We start from the raw sequence: 21,143 nt of genomic DNA on the forward strand, positions 1-21,143 counted from the left end.
TGTGGATAGAAGGGGAGATAAGTGACCATTTGCATGTCTGAACAAAGTCAATATTTGATATGAACACATCTGTCAGTCTTGGTGCTACAGAGGTAACATCAAGTCCACAGAGACAACGTGTGCATATGTGCTGGCTTTAGGAAACTTGCTCTGGACCCCTGATCTTTCCATAGCAACATGGGAAACCCCTACTCAGGAGGGCAGGAGTGACAAGTTTTTAACCTCTGAAAGAAGGACCCTATTACACATTCTAATCCTGATTAGTAGGAGATAACTAAAAGTATCTTCAGCAGACAGAGATTGATGACAGAATGTAAAGATATTTGTCCAACAGAATGGAAGCATTATCGTGGCCAAGCTTCGCTAAAGCAAACCATCCTTAGTTTCCTTAGTTCCTCCAAAGACATAGTATCCTGAATTCGTCTTTAAGGTAACAGTCTAAAGACTATAAAATATTAACTGAGAAATGTCAGGTACCGTCTTGCTGTATCTGCTTCCAAAACAAAATTATATGTATCCACTGGCTATTTTCAGAACAAAAATATTAACGAAGGAGAAGTTCTGCTCCACACATTTTTATCTCTTCATTAAGAACATGAAGAGAAAGCCAAGTGTAATTTATTGGATGAAACAAAACAGAAAGGATTGACTGTTGACTCTAGTTTGCAAGAACAGGGCAAGTGATAAAGATACACATTATTATACCTGGAGCCTACAGTGTACCTAGCCTGGAAGCCTTGCAAGTTGTCCTGTTAAATAACCTCTAAGGATCTCTCTACAGACCCCACAAGAAATATTCATTAACCACCTGTCTTTAATGTGGTCATTTTGTCTGACTCTGTGAAAATTGATCATTCTGAACAGTTTCAGAATGCCTGGGAAGCGAGGAAGCTAAAGATCCTCTTTGGGTTTTTTATTAGACTGGAGGTGCTTCTTGTGTTCTTGACCAACATGTTTTCCTCCTCGATGACTGGCTTGTAATGAATTCTGACAACTATCTTTTTGGTACCATTCCAGAAATAGCTGGAGTCTGGTATGGTTGTGATGCTTTTAGGTCTTCCTGAATGAAAAGTGTTGCGTACATGCAAATATTAATTACTTAGAATGTGCCGATCATCTTTTTTCAATTTATGTGGTTTGTGGATCTTGGTAAAAATTCCTAGGCTGTGTAGTGCTATGGCAGGGTTGTGTGCTGGGTATAATTACATGAGGGAAATTTTTTTGTGGGGAGGGGATGCTATTTGTTTTATCATGTAAATATCAAATGACAGACTATGTCTGAGACAGTTTCATCTTCGGGTGAAGGAAGTAACTTATCAGCCAGACAGCATCCCCCCAAAGTCAGCTTAGGCACCGTTCACAAAGCCAGTCTCTGGGTATTGCCAGCTGGCATTCATCTTAAAACAGCAGAGCATAACTTTGGTATAAAAGTGGAACTTGACTTAAAAGCAAAGCAAAGAAAATGGCCAAAGCCAATAATAATTTTAACATCAAAAGAGGTCATAGAAAATGTGGACAGAAATCCTTGTAAAGGAAGAGCAAATTAACAAATTACCTGACAGTTGACGCAAACATGTTTAAAAAGTAGAGAGAGGCTAAGATACTACATTTTGCTTTTTTGCACAAATTGCATTAATTGAATGATGTAGGCATACATTTTTTTTTCAGTAAAAAGCCAAAGAAAATAACTTGATAACTGAGTCCATAATAAGCCTGCAGTAATAATACTGTTATAGTGTCACAGCAGCCTGATAGCACCGCTGACGTGGACCCAGGGAGAGGGAAAGTGGGTGTGCCAGTTCAGCCATGATGGTCCTGGAAGCAGTTAAAACTTTATAAGGTAAAGCACAAACGAGAACAATGCCTGATCCAACTGAAAACACTGTAGAATCTTGCTGCTGTTCCTCAACGAGAAGGGAGCTGGCAGAATCCCCTAAGTGAATTCTGACCTTGTATTCTCTGAAGGGCACTCCTTCTTCTAGATCTTATTTCTTCAAAATATACATCAGGCATTAGATAATCTCTTATCGACACCTTTTGTTTTCTTCAGAGGGAACAGTCTACTTACTAAATACCAGCTGTCAAGGGCCCGTTTAAAAATGAAAGAACTTATCACCTTGTGTAAATGACAAGATTAATAATGTCTTGGGTTTCTGAGAACTTTATTCCACTTGTAGACCATGTTAGGGCAGGCCAAGAGCTTGAATGAAATTGCGTTCCTTTCTGTGATGCACACCTATAAAATGTTACCCCAAATCACATGCCCAGATCTTTCTCATTATCATGAGTGGAAAGGTAGGTCTTGTGTAAGTCAAAAAAGTTCACTTACACGAATTGGGCCATACTGACCTGATTACAACCAAAATGGTTTCACCATGAAGAAGTATTAGAGGAAAACTTGTGTCCAGAGAGCTATTTGATAAGTACACTAAACTTATGAACATATCCTAGATAAGAACTGGCCTGATGTGAGGTACCTAGGGGTCTGTGGGTCCACTTGCCTTTGATCTAGGTGAAGGGTATAGCAATGTGGAGGTCTGAGGAAACTCATCAAAGGATGGAGGGAAAGGCGGGAGCAGGGTGAGAACAAATCTAATGCAACATGCTCCATCCACCCATCAAAATGGGTGTAAAAGTAAGATATCTACAAGACAACAAAGAAAAGGACATCAAAATATCCAGATTAAAAAAAAAAAACAGTAAATCATCTAGGTGTTTGGTCCACTTGACGTTAAACACATGGGTGCTTCCAGATGTAATGAAATCTCTGAATAATTAATAAACAATTTCCATGCTTCCTCTACATATTTGGTCCTCTTGAGGACCTATTCTGGAAAGAACTTTCATTATCCAATTCTCCGCTTTTGCTTCTGCCCTGATCTACCTCCCAGTGCCAGTTCTGGATCCTCAACCAGGGATAATTCAGACCATTAAAATGTAAAGATATTGAAGCATTGTCTGTCTCAGTAAAAATTTCCAGCTAAAGGCTGTGCCACAGTAGTATAGCTATGTAACACTGTACAAAAACTTTAAGGAATACGGGGAAAAATAATTAGGACTTCAAGGCTAAAGAGCCTTGGGTGTTTTTAGTGGATCTACTATTTTATGACTGGAGTGTGACTTAATTTACTAGTGTCTTTGGTGCGGCCTTCTTTTACAAAGATAAATTACTGTAGTTAATACAATATTTTCAGGGGGGAATAAGGATATCAGTCAGAAGCTGCAGCTGCTTAGAAATTATGGTTTAGCAAGTATGCCAGTGTTTTCAGAATTTCTATCTCCAAAAACATCACTGCAATAATTTTGAAAACATGAAAGGAAAAAGACATCTAAAAACAATAAACTCGAGTCTTCTAGGCAGCACTGTCAAGAAAAAAGCTGCCACAAAGCTCACTCTCGCCTGAAAAAAAGAAATCTGCAATAAAATAACGTGCAGAAATCTATTGGAAGATTTAAACTCCGAAAAATCCCCTCAAATAAAATGCTTGTAGAGAGGTATTAGGAAAATGTTCATTGAATAGCCTTTGCCTTTATGATACAAAACAGATTGCACGCTTTATCAGCTTTACCTGAAAATCTAAACCTAGGCTGTTTCTAAGTACCTCATCACCCCAAACAAATCAAATACAAGTTTTACCCAAGACAACGTGTTTTGACTGTCCCACTATTATCAAACTGTATTATCATCTTTAGCAGACACATTAATTCTCTTTTGTAGAACTCCTTCACATCATTATAAAACTGATCCAAATTGACTAAACTTGATCTTTAATATTAGAATTTTAAAAAATACATATCTTTGCAAAAGTCAACTATAATTTATACCCTCCTTTTTGTTTTAGGTCATCTTCTCCCTTCTTTGTTGGATGCCCTAATTATTGCAATGACTAGTTTGCAGTTGAAAGATTCCCCTGAAATTCTTCATTTTTAAAGCCCAGGACTTATTTAAAATTCATTTTATAAACTTGAGCTCTATCTAAGAATCAGAGCAAAGAGGAACACTTTTTACAGTTTTTTGTCACGTGCTTAATTTGCTTTTGTGTGTGCAGGTGAGTTGATGTTGTTAATGTTTAATAATTACTCCTGATCCAGGGTGTCTCTTTATATCTGGATATTAAATAATATCTCACACAGTGGGAGCGTTCATTATGAGATGAGTTGTGCTTATTCACCATTTGGCAGCTCCTATTCCTCACAGAAAACAGAGTGAAAAAATAGACCTAGAGAATCTCTTTAGTCAGCTCTTTTATCATTGCACCTAGTCCAACATTCACATTTCAAAGCTGCCTGGAATTGCTAGTCTTAATTGGCTTTTAGAAAAGATGCATACATGCTTATAGATGAGTATGTTTATAATATATGCATACACTATTTTGATGTCTGCTCTCGTTTGTCTTGTCAACTGGGTTAAGTGTGATTGTATGCATATATGTCTATCACACAAATCTGACTTTTACCTCTGACTTTCCTCTTGTTGTTTATGGGTGAACGTACTTGACCATATAATGTCAATTTCACAACTATGTTATTTGATATGTACTCTCTTACCATCTTAGATTTCTGCCAGCATAATACATAAGTTTAAAATGAGAACTTACAGAAATAATAGTGTATGTCTAATATTGGCCTTTTATGGTTTTCCTGATTAACTATTTTCCCTGATTCTTCAGTTAAAATATGTAAACATGCTCTTCATTAAGATACAAAGCCATCATATTTTCTTTCGAAAGCAATGCCTTTTACAATGTGTACCTCAAAAGGAACCATGTGAAAATTATAAATGCCTACTCTAATAAGCAATCTAATTCATACTTAAGAACAGCAAAATAGTTTCCTTTTTGATGAGATCACAATTCCCAAGGACAAGAGTATATTTATTAAAAAATATTAGACCCATAACTATTAAATGAAAAAATGTATTGGCCACAAGTCTCATTCTTCAACCATCTTTTCACTGATCCTCAACAGTTTTATCTGTCTAAGGAAATAGCTCCTGTTGTCAGTAAATATGGATAGCAAGTAACTATTATGATATAATTACATTATTTCATCTTACAGCTGCCTTTTGAGGTCTTTCAGTTCCTTTTTTAGGAAGCATCACACGCACAATTCACTCATTTACAACACCTATGTAATACCCACACCTACATATAGTCAGTGCTCAGAAATGTTTGCTGTTGATGGTGACAGTAACTCATATGACGGACTTGGGATATTTTCTGCTTACGATCAATAGCTAATTTAATAATGTTTTCCTTTGTCAATAATGTCTCTTGTTTTCTTACAACAAAGGGAAAAAAACAGTTGATTCGTTTATTATTTTTGATATATGTTGAAGATTTTAAAATAACTCCCATTTAAACCTAATTTTATATTTACTACCTCTTATACAGTTTAGTCAGTAAAAATTATCTAGTAGCTGGTAAAATGCCAAAGAATAATCTCATAACAATGATTGAAACAGAGTTTTAGACCATATGACGCTAGCATTACTTACCAGCTTTCAAATGGAAACATCTAATTTAAACTTTTCTTTTTCTTGGTGGTGATTTTCATAGTAGATTTGCCAAGCAACCATTTTAATATGGTCTTTGAAACATATTTGATTTACATAACCATCGGTTTAAAAGGAATAAACGATGATAATATAACTATATTCTAACTCAACGATGTTTATAAAACAAAATTTAGCAGGTTGAAGTTCTTCTTGTTTTAAGTATTGTCATACTAAGTTACAAGATTCATAACCTCACTTTATTGAGTGCAAACTATGTTTCTTGATATTTTCATGATCTTGTTTCATAGTTATTGTTATTAAAGTTAACCTCACTGCATGAGCCTCCATAAAGCAATTTCCAGCAGTGATACTTTTAAACATTTCACATAAACAACAACAAAAAATGTTACTTGATTAATCTAAAAGTGTTTCTCGTTTATAATTAGGCAAATCAAATGCATAATCAGACAAGTTCACACATAGATCAGACATATACCTCTACCTATTATTTAAAATAAAATCTATATAATATTTCAAGTGTATCACTTCCAATTTCTGCATAAATTCAATGTTCTTGATTAGTTCAGTACTTTCTATGAATGTCTCCTTATTATGATAGCAAAGGAAAAGAAAGGTAAAGAACAGCTACTAATAAGTAGTATTCAGTTTTTAAATCATTCAGTCATTCCCAGAAAACTAGAGCATTTATGAAGTTTACTAGCACAAAATGAAAAAACTACCCAAAAAAGAAGTACTGAAAATGACTTTATGCATCTTATATTTGGGCATTACCTTTCACCATATCGACAAACAGGCCACAAGGGTCTACTGAAGCTCACTGTTATTTTTATTCTTCAGGCTTCACTGATACTTTAGTGCTCTCCAAGAAAGACAAGAAAATCTTTACAACATACCTGATCATTTATCTGGCATGCAACGAGGTTGTGCTGATCATAACAGCCAGCGAACCTGATGTACTTGAGCCAGCTTCCTACATCTGGTTGACTAGCATCTATGCAGAACTTCACATTGCAAAACTCATCTAAGATCTAGAAGGAAGAAGACGAGAACAATCAATTTCCATTATCAGTTCATTCATTAGAATGGTTCATTGCTTGAAAATATTTTATTCAAATATATGATTCCTCCTTTGGATCCTTAAGAGAAAAAAAGTCAGACAGCATGCATATTAATAAAGAAGGAATAATAATAAGTTATCTTAGAAGTGGCAATGTCCTGCCTTTAAAGGAACAAAGCAATTGTAAATTATTACAAAAACTGATTAATTGGTTTTTAAAATGCTCGATTCCTTGTTATGAATGAATGAGTGCCATTGCCTTAGTTTTATCCAATGTGATTTTTTCGAAAAATAATATTGAACAGCATATATTAACATAATATTTCTAAACTATACAAGTCAATATTTTAGGTTCAGATAATCTTCCCTTGTAAGTGTATACTTTCACATATTTTTTCACTTTAAATTAGTGCAATTTAAAAACTTTAATCTAAATATTGTCAAATTCCTTTTCAGTTTGTACTGCACTACTGTGAAACAAATCACACCCGTAATTGAAGAAGATAATAAGATTTGTCTCACTGATGCTTCCGACCAAACTAAAGAAAAACAAATGAAAATAAATAATTGGTAAACACTTGTGCAAAATATGTCAACCTAAATTTTTAGGTAACACATGCCAATGCACATTTCAATTTTATGTTTCGGAAGTAAAATACCAAAACTGGCTTGTGAACAAGTAAAAAATATGTAAGAATGTTGACATAAATTGCCATCATTATATATGGTTGTGTATGTTAGTGTTGTTATTTTTCATGAGATTTTATGTTTGGCCTATGCTAAATATTAATCACTACTCAGGATACCTATTAAAGAAAAATTAAGATGGGAAGTGTCCATTTTTAAGGTCTTGTCTACTTAAACAAGGCTATTCGGAATCAAGAGTAGCAATAATGTTTTAAACATCAATATTAAAAGCTGCATAGTTGTTGACCTGATGGTAAATAACTAGAAAGTCTGGTAATGTTAATGTCAATCAGTTAGCGCAAACTTGAGGAAGTTTCCTATCAAAGACTAAACAATATAGTCTAGAACATTAATTGATGAATTAAATAACCCCCTCCCCGCCACCCGCCCCAGAACTCTGCTGTATCTATACCTATAAAAGTTAAAACTAAACACTCAGGTGCATAGACCAAAAGCAATTTTGCACAGAATTCAGGTAATCACCCAGTTGCAGATTCAAGTCATTAACTCACCACAAACTTCAAGAAGAAGCCCAGTACTCTGAGGGCTCTAGTCAAGAGGCATTATGAATAAGCCTTTGGCCATGAGGCAATTAAAGGGCAATAAGTAGTCCCACAATTTTAAAAAGAAAAATTGAAACATAAGATAGGAATGATAATTGCCACACACACACACACACACACACACACACACAAATCAAGTCTTTTTTCAAGGAGGCCTCTTCGCACCACCACCAACAAAAAGTCTATATTAAATACCCTCTCTAGTGAGAAGAACAGATTTTAACAATTTCTCATTTATAAAATTACAAACTTTAAGTTGTTTTCTTCAACTTTCAATGCTGAGCAGCTTAAATGGCAACTTGAGATTACCCCCCTCCTCACATGTCTGGAAGGAGCATAACATCAGCAATACACACTTTAAAAGAGTAAAAGGTTGGGATTGTTGTTTTTTGGTTTCTTTGATTTCTGGTTGATATTTGTTGTTTGTTTTCTTGACTAGCCCCCCTCCCCCCCAAAAAAGGTAGTTCTACTAACACACTAGAGAAATGTTTAATGAAGGAAACAGGGTGAAGGCAGTGAAATGCAACACCAATTCCATTTCATATTTGCAGAAAGACGTGGGAAACTTGTTAATTTCAAAGTCAAAAATCATTTATCCCCTTAGCTTTCTAGCATTCCCTTTTTGCAAGGGCAGGGTAAGTACTGCATATGCACATAAAAATTCTAGGTGTAATTTTACTCTGTGTTAACATTATTGCCATTGCCACTGTCAACAGTGAAATTAATTTAAAAACAGGTTCATTTCCAAAGAATGTCTTTTTACATACATGTAATACGATTATTCAAATATTTCACCAACGTATTAACTTTCTTACTCTCCGTATTCTTGCCCCAAGACAAAGGCTTAACTTTCTCCAGAAACCTTTCCCCCCTGGGTGAATTATTCGCTTCTGATTTGCTAACACAACTGCATTTGTCTCCCAAATGTCTTAATCGTCTCGGAAATCTCGAATAAAATAAAGTAACAACACATCTTCCGTCATTTCATCGAACACACTCCTGTGTTTTTAAAAGCTGTCAAGTTCCAAAGATAGCTTTAAAAAAAAATTCCCTTTAGGTGGACTTTAGAGAAAGGCCCTTTCAAAAATCCAACAGCGAAAGGGGAAAAAAAAAAAAAAATCCCCACAATCTAGCCAAAGGGTCCGAATGTGACTTTCTCGCGAAGCAGCACACGATGTTGGACAGCAAAGCTGTTACTTGGCAAGGTGGAACTCGGCCGAAAGCGGCTCCAAAGTCGCGTGGCCGGTGCCAGGAATTCAGATTTTGGCAACCCCACCTTCTGAGTCCCTGATACCGACGGACAGACACACGGAGGGAGGGGAAGGAGGAGAAGAGCGCGAGGAAAGGAGGCCGACAGCCGGCAGAGAGACCCACCGAAGGCCGGACGACCCACCCCGGAGACGCGTCCAGACCACACCGTTGCACAGGAGGAACAAGGAAATCGCCAGTCCCGGCAACGTAGATAAGCACAGGGCTCCGCGAGACTGCGGGCAAGTAGGAAAAGGCGGCTGGGGGGCGGGGGGCGCCCCGGAGAAGGGGTGCCAAGGCAGGAAACTGTCCAAAGTAACAAACTATGTACATCGCCAGGACTTCTTTTTTTAAAGTGAGTTCTCTTACCTTAAGATTTCTATGGCCTCAACTCAGCAATAAAAGGCAATCACAGAAGAATTAAAACAAACAAAATAAAATAATCAGCAGCCCCCAGGTTTCCTGCACGAAAATCCTTTCATACGATCCCGAGCCACATTTCGAGATGTTTAAAAAAAAAGCCTCGCGTCTCGATTTCCGAATGGTCTCTGATAACTTTGTCCGTCTCTAGGATCTGCTCGCCAGGACCACGCGTTTCAGATTTATTGTCCGCCAACAGTGTATTTTTAAGACCAGAAATGAAGTCTCCTCTCGTCTGGGTGACCCGAGTTTGGTGTGTTTTGGCTTTTTTCCCCCTTCCTAAATGAGTTCCGAGCTATTCCTTCTGGTTCACATCACCTCCCTCTTTTCTCACTTTCTCTTGCTCTTATCAGCCCGATGTGTAATGAAAGTTATCTGAAACCCACTAAAACTTCTTCCACTTCTCTCTCCCAGTTCCAAGGTGGGGTGGGGGGTGGGGGGGGGGAGATACAAGCAGGAGGAGGAGAGTTTGAAAAGGTGGGGGGCCTGGGGAGGCGAGGGGAGCTCTAGCCCCCTTTCTGATCCTCCGCTGAGCCTTGCCCGGTCCTAGACCCTCACGGGATCGTCCCCTTTCGCAACTCGTAGCTCAGCCGCCGGGTTTCTATTTCATGAACTGTCTCTTTAAAGAGGATCTGCTCGGCCATCCAGAAAGAACCCGGGGCGAGGGAGAAAGGGAGCTATCTCCCGCCGCCCAGAGTGATCGGAAGCCAGACAGGCTCCTCTTTCAGTAAATTTTTAAAGTGACAGCAGCCTCCTCTGGCGAGAGAGGTCACAAAAAGGTCGCCAAGACTCAGTCCTATAGGGACAGACTGATTACGGATGCACCATCCCCCTTAAACATGTAGATTTCTCTGGGTAAACAACCAATGGGGAGATCTCGCCAGGCAGGATTTCTTTCCCCAGGGAAATATCCTCTGTTTCGGTGTCCTGAAAGCCCAAGTGTAAGTGTGTGTGTGTGTGTGTGTGTGTGTGTGTGTGTGTGTGTGTGTTGGGGGTGGGAGTATTGGGGTGGAGAAGGGCTTTCGGGGTGTGAGGGTGTGTGCACGAGGCTGGGGGTGAGGCGCTGGAGGGGGCGAGGAGGAGGTTTAGGCTGAGGAGACGCTGGCTCACGCTAACCATAATTACTTTAGAAATTCTCCGAAAACAGTAGCCTAAAAAGTTGAAAAGGACATTTCCAGTTTTCTGTTAAGTATTTATTATTATTATTGAAATTTGTACTTTGATTTTTCCCTTCATTATCATAGTTAGGTCAGCAGAAGAGCATGCTACTTTTTAAATCACATTTTTCTTAGAAGAAGGAATTTAAAAATCTGAAACATTATTTGCATATAACCTGCCCAAATAGCGTATTAGGGACTTAGAGAAGTAGACGATTGTCTGGTGAGTGTTTGCTATATTCTCTGATACATTAACTAAAACATCATGAATGCTCCAAAGTGGAATTGATAACTCAGATTATTTTTTAACTTTTAACATCATAACTGTTGTTTTGGGGGAATCAGTACTATATGGTGATTAATAGTTTTCAAATATATATGGTCAGCTTTTATCAACACATTCCAGAAACAACATTGGAAGAAAGAATATAGGGAATGCATGGCAAAATAAAAGTGTCTACGGATTTACTCCAGCCAAGCTTGGAGATTTTAGTAAAATCCATCGGTTAAATGGAAATAAACGCTTTTTATCACAAAACTCCATTCATAAAAACAAATGGACAAAATCCAACTTCTCAGCTCAACAGTGGAAAGTTAAGCAAAGTAAGCGAGTCAAGGGACACTTGAGGGGGAGGGGTGGAGAGAGACGGGATGGAAAGCGCGTTTATGTTAAACTTCATCTGCAAACGGAGACGGTACAAGTCCCTTTTTGTTTTCTCCAAGTGCAAATAGACGTGTAAATCTAGTAGATCTGTATTTCCTCAAAATGCTGATTTAAAAACAAAAATAGTAACAAAAGGGAGGGATGGAAGGGAGAAAATGACAAGAGGTGGTGACTAATTCGTTTTGGTGGCCTGTTATCTGTGACATTGAACTGTTATTTCAGATAATGGCCATTGTTTGCGGGAAAATCGCACAGCAATGGTAGGTAGGACAGGAAAAATCCTTTGTAAATAACCTAAAACCCGGTCAGATATTCCCATAGAATTCGGCGCTTGAGAACCTTTAAGAGCTCCGGGCTTGCTGCTGCCATTGATTTCCTGCCCTTCCTCAACTTGCCCATTGTAGGAGCTCCCCCGACCTTTTTTTTTTTTTTTTTTTTTTTTTTAATTTGGCCATAAATTAGACCGGCTCGAGCTATGAGCTGTTCTATTTTCTTCCTGTCAGGATGAGGGATTTGTTTTATGATGCATTGTGTGTTAAATACAAGTAATCTGGGGAACCGATTGCTTCAGACAGTGCGGCCTGATCAGGGGGTCTGAGAGCTCAACGCCCCAATCCCCTGCCCTTGTCTCTGGCCCCCACCTCCTTGCCCTTTACAAAGCTGCTCTGAAAAGGAGGAAACGTCGGTGGATAAACAGAAGTTCGTATGGAATCAGTGGCAGGTCCTGGCTAAATTAGGAATCGTGGAAAGGGCCTCGGAGTTTTTTCCCTTATATTGGGTTCGGGTAGGGGAGGCGGGGCGACTTTCAAGGTCTGAGCACTTGCAGGTGCGTCAGGAGGCCGGTAGATGGCGTTGCGCCCCGAATTAAGTAGCGGCGCTGGCGGCTCCAGCCACCCAGGTGAACCCGCTGCCGCCCTCCGGGTGCCGGCAGCCGAGCTCTGCCCTCTGCCTCCCGCGCGATCCTGCGCCTTCCGGAGCCTCAAGCCCGGATGGGTGCACCCTGCAGTCCAGCCCCGCAGACACGGACCTGAGCTAAGGCTATTGTTACGCATGAAATTCTCTTCCTCAGACAGAGCCCAAAAGAGTTAACACTTTCTTTCTAAGTCCTTGGAAGATTGATCTAGAGAGATAGGGGATTATTTAGCCTTATCATTATTATTTTATTAATGTCATCATCCTCAGTCAGGTTCTCCACTGAATAACTTGTGAGAAAGACTAAAGGACCTCGGCAAACATCAGATCTCAGTATTTCTTCTCTCTCTCTCTCCTCTCCCTCTCGTTCCACCACCCCCGCCCCCTCCCCTCTTTGACTATACTGTGATAACTTCACGGACCTCGCTTCTTCCTGACGACGCAACTTGAAGTTTAAAAATGGGGTCCTGAAATCCCGGAGTAGCTAGAAGGGCCTTGATTCTCATGAAAGGAGCCTCTGGCTATTTCAATAATAACCCTTTAGGACAAGACCCTGACCTCCCTCCCCTGATCAAAAGTGACACGGAAGAGAAGCCGGAGGGCTGGAGGAAAAGGTTTTTTGCAGTGGGGGGCTTGCTTTGCTCCCCGGTTAACTGGCTCAACATCAGGAGTTTTCTAAAACAATAAACAAATGCAAAGAGACAAATACCACCACCAATTCCCTTTATTCCTTGGGATTTCTGGTGAAATCTGTTTACAGTAGTTCCCAGTTACAAATTAGTCTGCAAAAGCTGCTGTCTGCTCAGCAGTAATCAGTAACATGCGTGTTCTGCAGTGTTTAGCGCTGCCCTTGAAATGGGCTATTAAAAATAATGGTTTTACTATAATCTCAAACCAGCTTTAATTTGCAAACATGTATCAGCACAGATGATCTAAGTATTAAGGGAACGGAATAGGAGAACATACAACAACAAATGTACAGTTTAAAAGCAGAACATAGAGTGATTTGGTGGCAATGTTTTTTAAAAAGAATCATACTTTAAAAACATTTTTCCAGAAGGAATGATCGTTTTTTCTGCCCTGTTCTGTTAATTGTTGTTTACCAGGAAAAAGTCATTGGAAAATATGAGGTTTGAGTGTGACTTGATAGATTTTCTGGGAGCTGTAAAGATCCCCCTTTGGCTGATGGCAGGGCTGGGGTGGGAGAGGTTAATGTGTTTTCTTCCTGGCCTGAAAAGGGCATAAACCCTCCTCAGGCCCCTTCCTTCCTCCCCCATCTGCGTGGATTGCAGAATCTTTAAAAGGCTCAAAGATTTCCAATAAGGCCACTGGCTCTGCCTTCATTGTGTAACTGTTTATTTAAAATAAGTCAATATATTAGTTAAAGCAGTAAGAAGTTAGTACCCCAGTATTCAAGTGATTCCCACAAGACTGTAAGCTGATGCCTCTTTTAAGCCTTAAACTTCATGGTTGTCCCAGAAGTAAAAGTTCTGCTAATGGAGACCCTATGGGCATGGTACATTCCAGCACATCATTAAAGGAAAGAAAAGCAGTCCAGCCAAAGCCAGATGAAATGACTGCACTGTCCACTTTTAATAGGCTTCCTGTGGACAAACAACCCTGTAACACTCTACAGAGGACAATATTTAAAAACAAGACAACTTGCTGGCAGTTTTCAATACCATAAAGTTAATAAAGTATGTTCCCATTCACCCTGACATTATGTTTTTAGTTTATAGAGGAAGGCACTTTATAACCTCAGCCTAAGTAGAGTTCCCTTAATTCTGTAGATTTGGGTTTCTTGAGGCCACTAAATATACACTGAGCTCCAAGCCTGACATTTTTGTTTTAATGCTGTTTTGTTTTGGGTTTCTTTTTTTGGTTTTTTGGTGGTTTTCTTTTTATTTGTTTGTTTGTTTTGTTTTTTGTAGCTTTTCAAGAACATACAAGTGCATTTTTACTTTCTCAAGTTCAGTTTCATTCATAGAGATCCTGTTAAATCCTGTTGCTTACAGCTCACATCAAGAAGCATGAAATAATCTGAGAAATTGACATTTGGCTGAACAATAACTGCTTGCTAATTAAATTAGCTTCATGTATGGATATTGATGTGTGTTTAAAAAGAAAATCAATGCTTCCTTTTCCACATCAGAATCGGATTTTGTAAAATCTTACCTAACTTAACTGATACAAAGCTAAGAAAAAAATATAAGTACGTCTTTAGGACTCAAGAGATTTCCCACTGATTTGCATATAAATATTTCTCCCAATACAGAAACTCCAATTTGTCTCTCCTCTTTCCTTCCCTCCAAATTCTTGACCACCTACAATTTCTTCTGTCAAATCTTTTTACTTAATAGGTAAGCCTTGTAATGAAGAATCATAGGCAAGATAAACTGGATTGGGAAGCCATGGAATCAAAGGTAATATTTTAATTTTAACTTATATGTTTTAGTCAGGGGAGTATTCCACAAGCTTGGCTCCCTAAACTTAAAGATGAATCCTGTCATGTTGGGTAGGTAGACCCAGCAAAAAAAAACGGTCACGCACAATAAGAGTTTACAAATAAAAAGTGCTCTGGATGTCCGGTCACCAACATACGTTATTACCACTGCTCAGGAGAGATATTTCTGGTCTCTTTTGATGGACTTTTTTTTTTTTTTTAACTTTATGGGGGTGGGGAAACTGTTAAAAAAAAAAAAAGAAAGAAAGAAAAGAGGAAATTAAAGGTAAAAAAAAATGTAAATAAAAAATTTCCCTTGGTCTGGAAATGGGCCCGACTGAAAGCATGTTAATCTCCACCTCAGTAATTTGGTTCTCCAGGAGAAGACAGAAGCCCTGCTGCTGTGCCCTGCACTTCATAAATCACATCTTTATGTGGACAAGGTCAGGGCACCTAACAGCTCAGACATGGGCCTTCGCAGTGGCTCGAGGATTCAGGCATGTTTACTCTCCCGCCTGGCTCTCCGAGGAGTAGTCCAGCACGCTTCTAATTACTTTTGATTATTTTCATTTGCTGGGGTCAGTCTGGCTTGCCAGGACTGCTGGAGGGTTGATTTCCTACAAATCTCGATGTCTTTGTAGGACAGCCTTGTGTGCGTTCAGAATTAGCACCCCGTTATTGTCCCTCCAGCATGGGATCCCTCCTAACAGATACTGTGATAGAAAAGTTTCCCTAGTGAATCATTACCTACTTCCCTTTTTATTAATTAACTACACAAACATAATCACCTATCTGATCTTTTTTAAAAAATGCAGATGACTTTCTTAACAGATGAGTGTTTTATAGTGTATTTGCCCAGAATAAACGTGATCCTTTTTTTTTTTTTCTGCTTCAACTTTAAATATATTTAGTAATGATAGCAGCTCTTTGGAAACTAAGATGAAACACTTTCCTGAGACAACAGCTCTAGTGAAAAATTATTATACTCAAAGATTTATTTCCAAAACTCCAATTAAGGCTGCCATATTTAAAATATTTTTTGTTGGGCTATTTTGATGTATTTCAGTCTTAAGCCATTATGCTGAGTGGTTATTTTGTGGCTAAAGCACAACAACAACAAAAAATTTATACCAAGTTTAAATGAATACATTGTGATAAAATAAAAACTTTAATAAAATACGTCGTAGTAAAATTTGGTAGAGAAAAAGAGTCAAAATATCATTATTTTTCTCTTTCTTATCCCTCAAAAGTATATATGTTTAATACAATGATGCATATGCCTCAAAAGATATATTCAAGAAAACAATGATGAGGAAATAAATATCCACAAAACTGAGATAAATATTCATAAAAGAACACATCAACCTGGTTGTTCAGACAATAAGCATTTTCAGATCACTGAACAAAAATTACTATAATCTTTTTTATTTTATAAAAGATAACTTGGATCTTGATTATAAGTTGTCCCAAAAAGCCAAATCTCTCATTCTTCCTCACTTTAGATCAAAGAATTAAGGTCCTAAATTAAGGCTTTAGGAATTAACCTCAACTGCTAGGAATTAATTTTTTATTATTTTATCAATTTAAATTAAGTCAATTTTCAAGACAGCATTTAGCACATTATGTAATAAATCCACAGTCAGCTTCTTTCCTGAGGCTTTAGGAACACCATTTCAGAGTGCTTTTAGACTTGTAATCTTGTGGAAGAAGTGAGTTGGAAGACCTTTCTCTGCTCCCATCTCTTCTCCTACCTGTTTGCCTTTGGGTAAGTCACTTAACCTTTGAGTCGCTTTCTATGAAAGTTTCACAGTATCAGCCTAATAGGAGTGTTGGGAAAATAAATTGGGTAATATGAGTGTGAACTGCTCTGAGTTCGTGGGAACAGGTCAAAACACTAAGTTTCACAGTTTTTGTGTTTGGGTAATGGGTTAGACTAGACTTACATACACACACAATGAGGAAGATAGTCTGGTTTGTACTTTAGGGAACAGCAAAGTATAAGTATTTTTCTATCCTCTTTCTTCCATTCCAGTGTCAGTTGCCCTAATCCTTACCCTGACCTATGGAAGAGAAGAATTTTAAGAAAAATGTTTTTTTTCTCTCAAGCTGTGCTATCCCCAAAGATGTCCGTCTTTGCCTGGCTTGCAGCTGAGCCTGCTCTGTCCCACCCACTGTGTTCTCTGCCAATCAGTAAGTGGGAGAATTCTGAGACAGAGGTGAAATACCACTGAGATCCAAGAGCCCTAAAAGCTGGGGTAGGAGGCCATGCACACACACACACACACACACACACACACACATCCAGACTAGTTTTCGGTCAATATTCATTATCAAGGTCCAGAAATGTATTCTCTGCAACGTCCTCTGGTGGACTTTAAGTGCCAGTATGGTAGGAATTGGGTTTCTCTCATTTGCCTCTATTGCCCAGATACTAACATAACGTCAGACATGGAATAGGTATTCAGTAGGGGTTTGTTGAAAAAAATGTATTGGGTCCTTCCTTGATTTTCATTCCTATGTAGTTTGGATGCTTAGCTTGGATGCTTGTTACCTCTAGTCTGAATTATCACAATAACTTCCTATTCTGACCATCACTCACCCACCCACTAGTTTATGCTCAACACTGTTCATCTTCCCATGCATCAGCTGTTACTCACTCCCCTGGTCAAAATCCTTCAGTGGGTTCCAGTTGCCTAACAATTCAGTATAAACTCATTGTATTTTTTGAAAATGAAATGAGGTAATGTATGTAAATTACTTAGACTCATGCATGACACCTAGCATATGGTTAATGAAAACATAGCCATTATTATTATTGATATTGCTAATATAATTATAATTTTAATCATTATTGTTCCTCAGCCTATAATTTATTTTGCCATCATTATCTTGGATGAAATCTTATCTATCCTTCAAAGCCACCTCTTTTTCTATGACCACTGGTCCCTAACTACCAGGTTTGACCTTTTCATCTTTTATCCCAAATCATCTCCTGGTTGACAGTCAGTTCTACCTTACGTTACAGTTGTATCTGTAATGCTCTTCAGTGTGCATTATTAAAATTGTCAGTGGTCCTCCTTAAAGGGTTGTTGTAAAATTCTTAAGGATGGAATCAAGTTTGATTCATATTCACATCTTGAATAGCATCTTTTCAGAATAGGCTAAACTACCTTTGAACTGCGTTGCAAGAATCAATTAATTATGGCCAACTGTATCAGGAATTGTTATATTTAATATCTAAGGAAACTGGACTATTTACCACTGTTCCCCCATGGGAATCAATTGATGCACTGGTAATTCTCTTTCAGGGAATCTAGAGATAGAAATTTCTACCACTGCTGCTTCCCAGGAGTAGCACTTTATTGCTCCCCCCATGCACCCATACTTGTGTTTCTATACCAACTACCTGAGTTGGCCCTTTACCTGGGTACCAACCCTGGACAATATCTGGGATGCCTCCCTTTTCCTTATCCCCAGTGAGCAGTCACTGGCTATTACATTGTTTCTTTAGGGTCCTCACCTTCCCACTGGCACTGGCCTGATGCAGGCCCTTGTCATTTTAGGCCTGAATTCTGTGGCATCTTCACATGAAAAATTAGTCTTCCTGAGTAAAAAAGTTATGACAATGTTTTGCTTTACTTGAAAACAAAAGCTAAAAAAGAAAAACCACACTAATAAAAACACTAATTGTTCCTAATTTGCTAGAAAATAAAGCTCCTAATTCAAAATGCAATCTTCTCTATAAGTGGATGTCAAATTTATCTTTCCAGGCCCATGGTCTGATTCTTCCCTCTAAACAAATCTAAGTTCTGGTTAATTAGGGAGATGAGTAGAAGCTCTTGGCCCTTTAACTGTGTTCACGCAGGCCCTTTGCTTTACTTATCCCTGATACTCAAGAGCATTCAGGAGATGAAACAAAAGCTCAAGGAGGAGAAGTCAGAGTTTTATCTATCAAGCTCATACACAGCCCTCCAGGCTCTTTCCTTGAAATTCTTACAGTGCTCATTATCAAAAACATTCACTTGTCAGTCATCATATTTAGGGTCATTTGGGATATTTCTGTCATCTGCTGATCTACCTATAAGTTGTTTGATGGCAAGAAATGCACTTTACACCAGCATTTTCTCATCAATGACTTGTTACCAGGTATTCTCTGAAAATGTGTTCCGTGGTCAAATGAGGTAAAGATAGCTCCATCTTGGAGCTTCACAATAAACATTAATCTGGTAAATGCTCTAAGACTCTAGAAGTCTAAGAAGTCCTTCAGTGAAGAAACCTATTTTGGCTTGTTTAATAGAGCATCAATAAAGATAGTTAAACATGTATGAAAGCCCCTTTCCCCTTCCACTGAACACCTAAGGGGAACAATTTTGGAAATAAATCTTTTTATTATGTTGCATCTGTTTCAGCAAAGCTGATACTAGTAAAAACTGCTAAGTATTGCCTAAATATTTTTCTATTAATTGACTGTTTTCACTCTTGACCAAAACTGTTACTAAAAAATAGTGCTGGATAAAGAGAGACAAAAGCAAGCCTCAACTTTTCATTCAGCTTGAAAGCATTTGGAAGGTCTATCAAACTCACAAAGAAAGGAGGTTATCAGTAAACTCTCTCCAACTGATCCTTTGCCTGTGAACTGTTGTAATTTTACTTGAGTATCTGGTCTGAGAACCTTCCAAAGAAATGTGTACAATTTCCTTTCAAAATCAACCCACACCTTCCTATCCTCTTCCATTATAAGCCCTTCTAAAGCATAGATTTTTACCATGGGCATATTTACACACAATGTTTTATATTATTTAGGCTCTTCTTAATAAGATTTGGCATTATCTAGATATATATTTCCCCAGGAGAAAGAAAAGCAGTCATTTAATCTTAGTCTACCAAAGCCTGAATTAAACATTTAAGAATTAAACTGGCCTTTTCTCCAGTTTTTGATATTGGATTCCTGTGTTGTGCCTGCCAATGGCTGTCTAACTGCTAAACTAAGTGGACATTAAATCAGATGGCATACAAAATTACAGGAATTTGATCTTTATATAAACCACAAACCTTGATGAACTAACGTTGTTCCAGATGAATTAACTATCATCCTGCGGAACAGAACATTTCGCAGGAGCAACCACACAGTCTCCTCTGTAAAGAGCACTAATGGCTGTGATTAATTTGTGATCTATTGGAAGTGCTCACTGCTAACTAAAGAAGCCTGTGCTAAACAAAGGGGGAGGCATGGTGAGGCATTTCTGGCCCAGAATTACTGCCCTATTTCAACATTCTGATGGTGGATGCTAGTTATGATGTCCCAGTTGCAGAATTATCAAAAAACAATCAATATGCTAAGTTCTGACCAGTGATGTAGTGCGATATCACTCTTCCCTATATTAGAAATCCTAAAATTCCATTTTATTATGTCAATGACTATAACTAGACACTTTAAAAATAAAAACTCTGTAGAGCCAGAAAAGTGTGAGGCTTATAATCCATTTAATGGGTGTCATATCTTTTGATACATATCAAATAGTAAAATGTCAAAATATTCCAATAGTGGTTAAAGTACCCAATAAGATCTCAGTATCATTATGAAAACATGGACATGGTTTCAGGTGTGGCTTTAAAAATATATTTCTGTTAATTTTGTTGAGTCAATCCTTCAACTTCAAATAAAATCCTAATATAGCCTGTCTATAAACTCCAGAATTAAGTACCGGTCAATTTCCAAGATGCAGATTCTCATAGGTATTTGTGTTTTGGTATGTAGTTCTTGACTGGAAAACAAATCTAGGCTTGCTAATGCAGTGCCTACAACTAGAAAGGAGAATGCCAGAAGTGACATAAATGCTTTAAAAGAAAAGAAGAAACACACTTTGATTCACACATAATTTCTCTCCCCATGTGATCTGGACTATCAATTTACAAATAAACCATGGAATCCAGTCATGAGATGGAGAAATTCAAAATTATAAGCCTAGGATGGTAAGATCGAAATGGCTATAGATTTTAAATTTTAAATTCATGCTTTTGTGTAATATTACGTTGTATCTAATATAGTTTTATATTCTTCCCTCTTCCACTCTTCTAAGAGCTAGCAAAGTTCATATGTCCTCAAAAAAAAGAAGTTGGATGAATCAAATTTAAATGATTCATTAAGTCCTTTAGCATGTTCATTTGTATTAATTCTGTGGTTTTTGTTGTCTCTGCAGAAATTATCATAATAAATGTTTATCATTTCCTATACATATCTCTTTGGTAACCAATGCTGGAATATTTCAAGAAAGTCATTAAAAGTCTTTATAAAGTATATTTTGCTACATTTCAGTCTTGGAAAGCCCAGTGGTGTTGTAACATAACATATACACGTTCAAGTTAATAATGTTCAACTACTGTGAACAGATAGAAAGAGGGAGATGGAGATGGAGAAGAGAGAGAGAGAAAGAGAGAGAACAAGAACAAGAATGAGAATGAATGATCCTTTAT

At 37.9% G+C, this 21,143-nt stretch overlaps 1 protein-coding gene across 8 annotated transcripts in view; it reads right to left on the reverse strand.

Moving 5' to 3' along the window:
- MECOM (MDS1 and EVI1 complex locus) overlaps nucleotides 1-21,143 on the reverse strand; it is a 168,814-nt gene that overhangs the window by 54,324 nt on the left and 93,347 nt on the right. For 6 of the 8 annotated variants that reach the window (XM_081234319.1, XM_081234316.1, XM_081234314.1 and 3 more), the window contains exon 2: nucleotides 6,412-6,546. The gene's annotated coding sequence lies outside the window, so the exon portion shown is untranslated. Of the gene's footprint in view, nucleotides 1-6,411; nucleotides 6,547-9,199; nucleotides 9,243-9,442; nucleotides 9,511-21,143 lie in introns of those variants that run through there. The other 2 variants (XM_081234313.1, XM_081234318.1) reach the window with 2 other exon arrangements.

Source organism: Mesoplodon bidens (genome assembly GCF_964165515.1).
Source record: "Mesoplodon bidens genome assembly, chromosome: 5".
Classification (NCBI taxonomy): Eukaryota; Metazoa; Chordata; class Mammalia; order Artiodactyla; family Ziphiidae; genus Mesoplodon; species Mesoplodon bidens.